General features: G+C 40.5%; 1 protein-coding gene across 2 annotated transcripts in view; it reads left to right on the forward strand.

The window, feature by feature from the left end:
- The first annotated feature begins 10,561 nt into the window (after window positions 1–10,561).
- The window catches only part of LOC115219038 (serine/threonine-protein phosphatase 6 regulatory ankyrin repeat subunit B), a 47,601-nt gene continuing 45,226 nt past the window's right edge, over window positions 10,562–12,936 (forward strand). Inside the window, exon 1 of one of the 2 annotated variants that reach the window (XM_036508704.1) lies at window positions 10,562–10,831. The gene's annotated coding sequence lies outside the window, so the exon portion shown is untranslated. The remainder of the gene's footprint in view (window positions 10,832–12,936) is intronic. The other variant, XM_029789085.2, reaches the window with a different exon arrangement.

A 12,936-nucleotide genomic window follows, 5' to 3' on the forward strand; every position in this document is an offset into this window, starting at 1 on the left:
TGCTGCTACTGCATAAATCTGTCTGAGAGATTTAGAAATGTGTTATTTCTATATTCAGATATGCAAAGGTCGAGAAGAAGAGAGATGACATGTAGCTGGACAGGTTGTGAGAATGTAAGGGAAGAGGTAGGTGCATGGGGGGGAGTGAGAGATGCATGGTGGTGGTGGTGGTGGTGGAGGAGGAGGAGGAGAGAATCCGATGATGCTTCGTTCAATAGAGCTTATACTGTTCTTACAGTTAGACCTTTCTACTGTGGTGCTGTTATGTAGGACTACCTTTTTGAAAATAGCTTTGAAATCAGCAACTAAGACAGAAACATGCTTATTAATACTATCAACTAATTGTTTCATTATTCACCGGGTGGGTGGGTAGAGTCTATGTCAATGCAGGGTTAGGGTTCTCATTTGGTTTTTAGCAGGGCTTAGATTTACCTGAACTAAGATTCATGTCAAGGAGATTAACTTTTTTAAGGTTAGTATTAAATGTAGCTTTAGGCTGACTTGGTTAAATATTTTGCATAAATTTTCTTTATCTTATCCATATCATGTCCATTTTTATTATGTACCACTCCTAGACTGTCGTCCACATACAGCCTTTTGTCAGCTTATTTTCTTTCATTTTTGAGGACATCAAAGACGTAAATGCCAACCTAGCTCTGCACCATCATACCTTCCCCATAGCAACAGCAAATAGCTCATCTCCCTTCGTTTTCATCCAAACAGAATTATCATGAAAAAGCAATGACTTCCTTGCATTCCTTATAATGGTTGTATTAGTATTAGTGATGGTTGTATCTCCTTTACTAAACTCAAGTGCCTCTTAGATCAGGCTTTTGGAAATTAAAGAGTAATATGGGACAGGAAAAAGAATCGGTGAACAAGGCCAGCATTACAGATTTGAATGGAACAACAAAAACTTACATTGAAGTAACAGGAAACACCTTCAAGGAGAGATGTGCACGGCATTTGGCTTCATTCAGAAACAAAAACAAAAGATAAGCAACATCTTTATCCAATATGGTTTGGATGCTTAAAGAGAGGATCATGAGCAACACCCATATAAACTGGAGCATCATAGCTACGGCAAACAAATATAGTGGACAGGGGAACAAATGTGAGCTCTGAATTAGAGAAAAACTAAATATCATAACATCAACAGTGAAGGTTTTAAATATTAGGGAAAAAACCTCACCTTGCATGCACAAGCAGCAATTCATACTTTTCAATTTCAAGTATGACCCTCCCATCCACTCACTCTGTCACCACTCCAACCAGGATAAATTTTTGGACAGCATGCATTATATGTACATCTTGCATTAAAGACATAAACTCTCATGAAATTAGGCCTGGTCTCCTTACTACGCAGATATATGTGCATGACGTGTACTTTGCATGATCCACAGAAAAGAAAATATAATCTTATGGATTTACAACTTCATGGACTAAGCTTGGCATAGAAAAATCTGTGAAATCCCAAAATTATGCACACATACTCAAGCATGAACAGAATGCCTGTGTGTGTGTGTGTGTGTGTTCACCATCATCATCATCATTATTTAACGTCTGTTTTCCATGCTGGCATGGGTTGGACAGTTTGACAGGAACTGGCAAGCCTGTCCAGTTGTCTGCTTAGGCATGGTTTCTATGGGTGGATGCCCTTCTATATGCCAACCATTTCACAGAGTTTACTGGTGGCACCAACACCAGCACTTTTATGTGACACCAGCACTCACGAGTCCTCAAGACTAGGATCTCTCAGCTGAGAGACGGATGTAGTAGAGGACATTCCTGTATGTAGGGATGGCCATGATTTCGCTTAACATGTCTTCTCAATCACAGCAAACTGCCAGAAGTCTCTGTTCCCCTGTCATCCACTCTGTGAGGCCCAACGTCTGAAGATCCTTTCTCACCACTTCATCCCACATCTTCCTAGGTCTACCCCTTCCACATGTTCCCTCTACAATTAGAGATCAGCACCTCTTGGTGCAACTGTCTTCATTCATGTGCATCACGTGGCCACACCAGTGCAGCCTCTTCTCTCTTGCACACTACACCTGATACTACACATACCCAGTTTTTCTCTCAAATCCCTTACACTCTGTCATATATGCACACTGACATTACCCATCCAGTGGAGCATACTTTCAAGACTTCACGTATCCTCAGTAGTCCCAGCCTATGTCTCACTACCATGTAGCATAGCTGTTCATACTCAGACATCATACAATCTGCCTTTCACTCTGAGAGAGAGGCCTTTTGTCACTAAGAGAGGTAGAAGCTCTCTGAACTTTTCTTAGTCCAGTCTTATTCTAATAGCTACACTTTTGGAACTATTTCCTCTGCTGCTAATTTGACCACCTAAGTAAAGGAAATTGTCCACTGCTTCTAAGGAACAACCCAGACATTTGCTTAATGCACCTGTACATCTGCCACACACAAACACTACTTTTTCAGTTAATCTTCCCCTGATACTGATGCATCTTTTATGTGTCCATAGCTTGTACTGGGTACACCTTATGGAGTTTCTACCAACACCTTTTCTATAAATCAAGCAAGGCCATCTCCCTGAAGGGATCAGTGATTTGTCTGTTTTCCTACTTATAAAGACTTTGATCTTTGCTAAAATTAACTCTAAGGTCCTTTGATTCTAGACCTTGCTTACACTCCTGAATTTTTTGGTCTAGTTCTGGTATTGATTCAGCAACGAGAACAAGGTCATCAGTGTAGAGGAGCTCCCAAAGGCAGCCAGTCTTAAATTTCTGTTATGACCTGAGAAACTATGATAAAGAAGAAGGGGTTGAGAAGCGATCCCCAGTAAACTTTATCTGTACTTTAAATTTCTTGCATACTCATTGCTGACTTTCACGTTACTAACGGCATCCCTGTATATGGCTTGTACAGCTTTCACTAATCACTCATCTATCCCTAGCTTCTGCATTGCCAACTAGATAAGGGATCAGGAGACTCTGTCAAAGGCTTTCTCCATGTCAACAAAAACCAAATACATCATCATCATCGTTTAATGTCTGCTTTCCATGCTAGCATGGGTTGGACGATTTGACTGAGGTCTGGCAAACTAGATGGCAGCACCAGACTCCAATCTGATCTGGCAGAGTTTCTACAGCTGGATGCCCTTCCTAAAGCCAACCACTCCAAGAGTGTAGTGGATGATTTTATGTGCCACCGGCACGAGGGCCAGTCAGGTGGTACTGGCAACGGCCATGCTCAAATGGTGTTTTTTACGTGCCACCTGCACAGGAGCCAGTCCAGTGGCACTGGCAATGACCTCACTCTGGCTAAATACTTCTGTAGTTGCCTAACCAGGAATATAGCATTGGCCATGCTCTTGCCTGGTACAAATCCAAACTGCATCCCATCTCCACTAACTCTCTCCCTAATTAGTTGAACTATGGCCCTTTCTGTGACTTTCATCACCTGGTCCAGCAAATTTGATACCCCTGTAATTATTTCTGTCTAAAGCATCACCTTTACCTTTGTAGCAGTTGACTATAATGATGCTCTCCCAGTTGTTGACTATAACTCACTCATGGACAATCTGATTAACTATATGCGTGACAAGTCATATCCCACTCCACCAGATATTTTAAGCATTTCCCTTTCTTCATATTCTTAATTGCTTCATTTACTAAGCTACTGTCAATTCAGATAGCTGTCCCTTCTGTTGGGTCCACATTAGACAGACTCTCCTTCTTCCAAGCATTCTCTACATTTAGCAACTTTTCATCGTAGTACTTCCAAGCCTTCTTCTTTACAGAATCACTAACTGTAAGTGAGCCATCATCCATGTGAGCACACTTCTCTCCTGCAATGTCACAATTTTCTGTGACACACTGTCTTGCAATCTAAAACTTTGTTTTATATGCATGTATGTGGGTTTGCTTACTATACTGCTTGTACCCATGGTTTTATTCCAAAGGAATAAACGGTGTAAAATGCAATCTTCTCATCAGGAAAGAAACAGAATCTATCTCAACAACAAGACATTATAACAATGTTGTCTTCGAAACATATGTCGAAAGTAAAAGAATTTGAATAGCATCTGTGTTCAACTCCATTCATTTACTTATGTATATATATATAATATATATATATATATATATATATATATATATATATATATATGTATATATATATAGTTATATATATTTATATGACTATATATATATCATCATCATTACCATTATCATCATCATTAATGTCCATTTTCCATGCTTGCATGGGTTGGATGGTTCGACTAGGTCTGGGAAGCCAGGAGACTGCACCAGTCTCCTGTCTGATCTGGCAGTATTTCTACAGCTAGATGCCTTTCCTAACACCAACCACTCTGTAGTGGGTACTTTTTACGTGCCACTGGCACAGAAGCCGGTCATGCCGCGCTGGCATCAGCCACGTTTGGATGGTGCTTTTTACGTGCCACTGGCATGGGTATCACAACTACAATTTCCATTTGATTTTTATTTTGATGTTGATGTACTTGACTCAATAGGTCTCCTCGAGCACAGCAGGCTGCCCTACAATCCAAGGTTAGCACAGCAGGCTGTCCTGAGAGCCATGAACTCACTTCATTTGTCAGGTCTTCGCAGTCACAGCATATCTCCAGAGGTCTCAGTCTTTCGTCATTGCCTCTGTGAGGCCCAATGTTCGAAGGTCATGCTTGACCAGCTCATCCCATGTCTTCCTGGGTCTACCTCTACCCCGGATTCCTTCAACTGTTTGGGAGTGGCACTTCTTCACACATCTCTCCTCATTCATCAATAGTACATGACCATACCAGCGCAAACGCCTCTCCTGCACACCACACCCAATACTTCTTATGTCCAATAGTTCTCTCAGGGCACTTACACTCTGTCGTGCAAGCACACTGACATTACACATCCAGTGGATCATGCTAGCTTCATTTCTTTCAAGCCTATGCATGTCCTCTGCAATCATGGCCGATGTTTCACTGCCATGAAGCATGACAGTTCGCACACATGCGTCATACAATCTAGCTTTCACTCTGAGCTAGAGACCCTTTGTCACCAGTAGGGGAAAAAGCTTTTTAAACTTTGCCCAGGTTATTCTTATTCTAGTGGTAACACTCTCTGAGCATCGACCCCAACTAATAACTTGGTCACCTAGGTAGTGGAAGCTATCAACTACTTCTAGTTTCTCCCCCAGTAGTGTGATGGAATCTGTTTTCTGAGTATCTGTGGTGTCTATTGCCCCTGTGCATCTGCCACACATGAAAGCTATCTTCTCAGTTAATTTTCCTTTGATGTTGTTGCACCTCTTATGTGTCCATAGCTTACACTGGGTACATCTTATGGAGTTTCTACCTATACCTTTTCTATAGATTGAGCAGGGTCACCTACCTGAGAGGGTGTGTGATGAGTTCGCCTTCCTACTTAATAGAACTTTGGTCTTTGCTACATTGACTCTAAGGCCTTTTGATTCTAAACCTAGCTTCCACACACGAAATTTCTTTTCTAGTTCTGGTAGTGGTTCTGCTATGAGGGCCAGGTCATCAGCATAGAGGAGCTTCCAGAGGCAACCCATCTTGAATTCTTCTGTTATTGCCTGGAGGGCTATGATGAATAAAAGGGGACTGAAAGCTGAACCTTGGTAGACTCCTACTTCTACCCGGAATTCTTCACTATACTCATTGCCAATCCTAACCTTACTAACGGCCTCTCTGTAAAGGGTCTGTACAGCCCTTGTTAACCATTCGTCAATCTCCAGTTTCCACATCACCCACCAGATAAGGGACCGGGGGACCCTGTCAAAGGCTTTCTCCAAGTCCACAAAAGCTATGTAGAGGGGTTTATCTTTAGCTAGGTATTTCTCCTGCAGTTGTCGAACCAAGAATATGGCATCAGTGGTGCTTCTACTCGGTACAAAACTGAACAGCATCTCATCTAAGCAGACACTCTCCCTAATGAGATGGGCTATGACCCTCTCTGTGACCTTCATCACCTGATCCAGCAGTTTGATACGCCTGTAGTTATTTCTCTCTAGAGCATTACCTTTACCCTTGTAGCTATTGACTATGGTGCTGCTATGCCAGTCGTTGGGTATGACTCCATCATGAACTACTTGGTTTACAATGGAGGTGACTAAGCCATAGCCCACACCACCAGATGTTTTAAGCATCTCAGCAGTGATTCCTGATGGGCCAGGGGCTTTTCCTGGCTTCATACCTTTAATTGCGTTATCTACTAGGGAGCTATCTATTTGGATAGCTGGTCCCTCTACTGGGTCAACATTTGGCAGGCTCTACTCCTCCCATTCATTCTCCACATTCAGCAGTCTTTCACAGTGGCTTCTCCAAGCCTCTTTCTTTTCTAAATCACTAAAAGCAAGCACCCCATCATCCATTCAAAGACATTTCTCTCCTGTGACATCACAATTTTCTCTCACACACTGTCTTGCAATCCTAAATACCTCAGTTCTTTAGTCCTCACATCGCTGGACACTGGCAAACTTCTTCTTTTCCGCTTCACTCTTGGCTATGTATACCTGCTGCCCAGCCTCCCTCTTAGCTACCTGGTACAGTTCCCTGCTATCCCCACCCTTCCAGGCTTTCCAGGTCTATTTCTTTGATCTAATGGCTTTGTCTACCATACTATTCCACCACATAACTCTAAGTCTGGAAGGGACTTTGCACCATCCGCAGACTTAGTCTGTGGCACTCAGCAAGCTGACCCGTAGGAATTTCCAGCTACCTTCTATGTCTGATGTCTGTAGTTCCTCCTCCCTCTCCTCAAATTTCTTGATGAGGGTGTCCCTAAATCTCTGACCATATGAAGGGTTCTTTAGCCTCCAAATTTTTGTTTTGGGGATTATCTGCTCCTTGGTATCCTTCTGGCCTCAAACCTAAAGTCACTAATGACTAGCCTATGCTGGGGGGGGGTACATTCTTTGTATTTAAGAGCAGCCCTGCGTCCCGCTGTCTGGTGAAGACGAAATCAATCTGATTGATAGGTATAAAGTGGCTGTCTGGCATCCTGAAGTTAGTGTTGCATATATATATATATATTATATATATATATATATATATATATATATATACAATATTTTATAACTAGGGTTCAGCAAAGATTTGCTTAACCACATACCGAAGTTTAGAAATCGCAGCCAAAGAACCTTACCTATTTCTTCTACAATCAAATACCGATTGATTTTCGTTATTTTTCCTCTCTGTCTGCGTGGGTTCTTTCAAGTACTTTGTTGTTGTCCGGGAGTCTCTTCTTAAAGTAGAAGAAATAGCTAAGGTTCTTTGGCTGCTATCTCTATGTGGTTAGCAAATCTTTGCTGAACCCTAGTTATAAAATATTGTTTAAGTTTACCGAGAAATGGTCCTTTTTCATGCTGAATTTTACTTGGTGAAATTATTGATTACTAGTTAATTAATCAATTTTACCCTTTGTTATTATATATGTATATGCATATATCACGTGAACACGTGACCAACCAGACCATCAGATATTGTTACACATCGCTGGTCACAATGCGTTTGCATTGTTTTAGCCTTTGAATGATGCCACCTCGCTGGCTAAGCGAGCAGGCCAACAGAAGAAAGAGTGGGAGAAAGAGTGGTGAAAGAGTACAGCAGGGATCACCACCCCCTGCCGGAGTGTCGTGGAGCTTTTAGGTGTTTTCGCTCAATAAACACTCACAACGCCCAGTCTGGGAATCAAAACCGCGATCCTACGACCACGAGTCCACTGCCCTAACCACTGGGCCATTATGCCTCCGCATATATACGTATATATTCCTGTTTAAATTCCATTCTGTCAACATTTCAAATGTAAAATTCTTCCCTGAAGGTGGAGGCTGATGTTATCCAATGAGGGGATCAAGTTACAATCATTATTTTGGACCACCAAGCCCCCAGAAACAGCTGTTGGAGTTGTAAAACTCTTATTTAACCCCTTTAATTCCTGATTTCATTTTTATTCTGTGTAAGTCAGATCTTTCTATATGTAAGACACACACACACACATATATATATTGTGTGTATATGTAAATATGTGTGTGTATATATATATGTGTGTGTGGTGTGTGTATACATATATATATATTTTTTTTTAATTAATAATAGAAGGGTGAAAATTTATTAATTAAATTAATTAATTAATTAATCAAATAATTAATAATTTTACCAAGTAGATTGGCATGTTAAAATAACCTTTATAAGTAAAATTATACAAATATTTTATAATTATCCACATAATTATAATTAGGGTTCAGCTAATTGCTTCACTACATGCTGAATTAAGAAATAGAAGTTAAAATTCCTTTTCTGCTACTATAAGAATCTCCATGATGGTAAACACTTTTTTACGAAGGCAAAGAGAAAAGCAATGAATCAACAAGGACCAGGATTAACTACATACGCGTTTCGAGATTAAAGTGATTTAAATTTTACTTACTTCTCTCTTCAGTATAATATCTCTAATTTTTTCAAATTTTATAAAAAAAATGGGAAATATACTGAAGAGAGAAGTAAGAAAATTCAAATTACTTTAATCTCGAAACGCATATATAAATATATATATGTATACACATATATTTATATATATATATATATGTACACACACACACACACACACATATATTTATATATATCATCATCATCATCATTTAACGTCTGTTGTCCATGCTGGCATAGGTTGGATGATTTGACCAGGGCTGGTAAGCTAGAAGGCTGCATCAGACTCCAGTCTGATATGGCATGGTTTTCTATGGCCGGATGCCCTTTCTAATACCAACCACTCTGAGAGTGTAATGTGTGCTTTTGCATGCCACCAGCATGGGTGCCATTTGCATAACACCAGTATCTGCCACAACATAACGCCAAAGATCTAGGTCACTGGCTCTGTGACACCCAACACTCAAAACGAACTCAGCCACTTTGCCTCCGTCAGGCCCAATACTTAACGGAACTTAACCACTTTGCATCTTCACCATCTTCTCTCTCTCCCCCTCCCTTCCTTTCTTCAACTGGGGTAGCCATGTATCTGCTCTGCTACAAGAGCCCTGATGCTGTCCCTCTGTCATACCCTAACCTCTTATCACCTGGCACAAAGCCACCTCTCTCAATACAACCCTGCTCCACTCAACAGAGAGGTGAGTACTTGGTCACCTCGCCAGTACTGGTGTCACATAAAAAGAACCCAGTACACTCTGTAAATTGGTTGACATTAGGAAGAACCCGCAGTTAGGAAGAACTATGCCAAAGCAGACGGTCGGGCATAATGTAGTTCTCTGGCTCGTCAGTTCCTGTCAAACCGTCCAACCCATGCCAGCATGGAAAGCGGGCGTTAGATACAAAATGATGATGATGATGATGATGATGAGATATTCGTAATACAAACGGCAAAACAGAACACAAAATACCACTTTTGAATTAACCAGCAAAAGTTAGAAAGTGACATAAAAGCCGAGGGTTTCGTACATCGATAGTTACCAAACTGTGATAAATTCCAATACACGAATGTCTCAACCCATAAATTATGCAGATTATTAATAACACACACACACACACACACAAATATAAATACAGGCGCAGGCGTGGCTCTGTGGTAAGACGTTTGCTTCCTAAACACATATTTTGGGTTCAGTCCCACTGCGTGGCACCTTGGGCTAATCTCTTCTACTATATCGTCGGCCCGACTAAAGCCTTGCCAGTGGATTTCATACATGTGAGTGTGTGTCTGCGCGCGTAAGTGAGTCCACGGCTTGTCAACCGGTGTTGGTGTGTTTACGTCTCCCCTAAACAAGCGGTTCGGTAAAATAAATACCAGGCATAAAAAAGAAAACGAATTGAGGTTGATTTGTTCGACCAAAACTGTCCAAGGCGATGCCAGTACTACTAGCGAACAGTGGTCCCGGTGCGCGCACTCGCGCATCCGCGCTAGCTATTCGTAAGTAGTCGATCCCGCTATGCCAAAATAATTTATTTACTTAGTTTAAAAAATTATTTACTTTGCGTTTTATTTACTTTGTTCGAAAAATATTATTTAATTTTCTTTGATATGTATTCAGCCTTGAAATACAAACATACGCGTAGGATCGACTACTTGGGTACTACTTGAGAACAGTGGTCCCGGTGCGCGCACTCGCGTAGTCGCGCATCCGCGCTAGCTAGTCGTAACTAGTCGATCCTACAACGACTACCTAGCAAGGTAAATAAAACACAAAATAAAAATGGATCTTTTCGATTATAATATTTTTTTTACTCAAAGTAAATAATTTTTGCTAAACAAAGTAAATAAAACACAAAAACACAAAGTAAGGATCGACTAGTCACGACTAGCTAGCGCGGATGCGCGAGTGCGCGCACTGGGACCACTGTTCTCGAGTAGTACCCTACTTACGACTAGCTAGCGCGGATGCGCGAGTGCGCGCACCGGGACCACTGTTCGCTAGTTGTACCGCGATGCCCCAGCATGGTCGCAGCCTAAAGGCCACATGATTGCTAAAATAGAAGAGAGTAATTGACACCGAAGTCTTAAGGAAGCCGTTCGCATCGAGTTGTCTCCCCCTGCCGTCCGATGTCTTGGTGTTTACCAACATCGAAGGCAAGAGACCTGGGTTCCTCCTCTATGTCGACCTTCCAACCAATTCGCTTCTGTAGCCACATCCTACAACTGTTTACGATTCTTTTACTTTAGGATTTGTTTTAATTTTCAATATTGTTTTTTTTTTTGATGTTTTGTTTTTGATCATCTTTGTTGGAGGAAATGATATTTCTTATGTTTGGATGCTTTACGTCGACACACAATGGAAGTAGTCTAAGCTGTGGAACATCAAATTCTTTACAAAGGTAAAAGTACATAACACACACACACACACACATATATATATATATATATATATATATATATTATATATATATACACACACACACTGACACAAATATATTTATACATATATCTGTATTTTTATAGTCTTATTTTGTTTCGGCCCTCCCCTTTATGTGTATTAGAAGCCTATATATATATATATATATATATATATATATATATATGTAGTGAAAAAGAGATTTTGTTTATATAGCTATTGACATTTATATATATATATATTATACATACACACAAAACACACACACGCATGTGTTTAATACACGCTCAACTCATATTTATGTATATATGTGTGTGTGTGTGATGCGTGTGTTACTGTAATATCTTGTTTTTAAAAAATTACTGGCAATGATTTCGTAAATTTTAAAATCTTGTAGATACACACACACGCACACACTGCGAAGACTCTTATAAGGATTCGTCTCCTTCCTAAATGTCCCGAAGGATTATTTGTGGTCGCTTTCAAAAGTCCAGTTTGGAAGGTTTCTGTCTTATACCTGGAAGGTCCTGGTTGGATAGGATGTTGCTGTCAGATATGGCACGGGACGATTTAAACACGTGCATTTGAAGCTGAATGGATCGATCGTCCATCTAAACCCCTTATAATGAAATATATTACATCCTCACCCCCACCCCGGTGTCATATTGGAATTTTGGCGATTCCACAACTGTTTAGTATCAGATCATCCCAGATGAAATTTTATCCACATCTCTCCTTTTCCTTCTACGTGTTTTTCGCGGCCATCCGAAAGATCCTTCTTTTTTTAGGTGGTAAGGAGATTTAGCTGCAATTTCTAGGAGGCCGAGGTGTCTCATAGGTGTCACCCTCACCAGCCAGTGTTCTCATGTGTTAAAAGAATTAAGCTTACAGACAGTACATGATATCAGTAAAAGGACTCGAACATTTTGTTTGTTAATTTAACAACTGAATTCAACTCGAGCCACTCTCCATTCAACAAAGAATATAGGAAGTGAGTCTATGAGGTCTCCATGTAAGATTAATTAATTATACTTATTACGTTATTTTAACTTTCTTTTTAATCATTTAATCAGAGGAGGAGGTGTAGCCTACATGCCTTTTTCCGAAATTAGTGGAACAATGAGCGTATTATCCCCGGATTAGGGATCTGACCTCAACGCATACAGCAGAATGAACTTGAATAAAGACACCTAAGTGTCATATGGCGGTGTTAAACCGGACAACTGATTTAATCTGCCACCCAAGAACGGGAATAAACCCATGAACAGCCCCCACACACGTTTCAATCCTTAAATTTCACTTGCAATGAAAGACACTTACTCAAAGTGCTGTGCAACGGGATTGAACCTGAAACACATGGTTGAAAAGTGAACCTGTTAACATGTCTGCACTTGTTTATGTACACACTAATTGTGGGATGCAATGAATGATTGTGGACTTGTAGATGAAAAATGTAATGTGTGAAATTACGTGAACGCAAGCCGTGGATTCAATGTGTTTCTGAAAACTATTTCTACGTTATCTAAATTACACCACAGTTGTCAGGTAGGTTGGCTGAGCACCTGGCAGTGGTGAAACACCAGACATCATCTGTTGAACATCCAGGGAGAAATTCTGTTTTACTTCAACACCCGTTTCGTAAGAAGGGTATAATATAATGGATTTACAAGGAAAAGGGCACGGAATTACGGAGAGGCAGAAATGTCAAAAACTACATTTTCTGGACAAAAAATTCTTTCGCAGAAGGAAACACCCACCCAATTCATCGCTCTTTCCTTTCTCCATGAAGCAGTGACAGCTATTTGGAAAGATGGATGTAAGAGTAACAATTTATTTGAAATTCAGGCCAAAGCACTGGTTCTTTAGACTTAAAAAGAATTGTCATCGCTCTCTTCTGGCCACTCTCATAAGAGGTTCCGAACTCCATGCAATAGGCTAATACAGCAGTTACCAACTACACTGTTCTGCTTATGATTGTTATTGCAGGTATTTGAAATCCTCCACCACCAGTGAAACCTCTATGTGGTCGCCTGACCTGGCTAAAATAAATTTACCTGAAATTACTCCGTATTGTTTACAAAAGAACAC

The sequence above is a fragment of the Octopus sinensis genome, linkage group LG14, assembly GCF_006345805.1.
Source record: "Octopus sinensis linkage group LG14, ASM634580v1, whole genome shotgun sequence".
Classification (NCBI taxonomy): domain Eukaryota; kingdom Metazoa; phylum Mollusca; class Cephalopoda; order Octopoda; family Octopodidae; genus Octopus; species Octopus sinensis.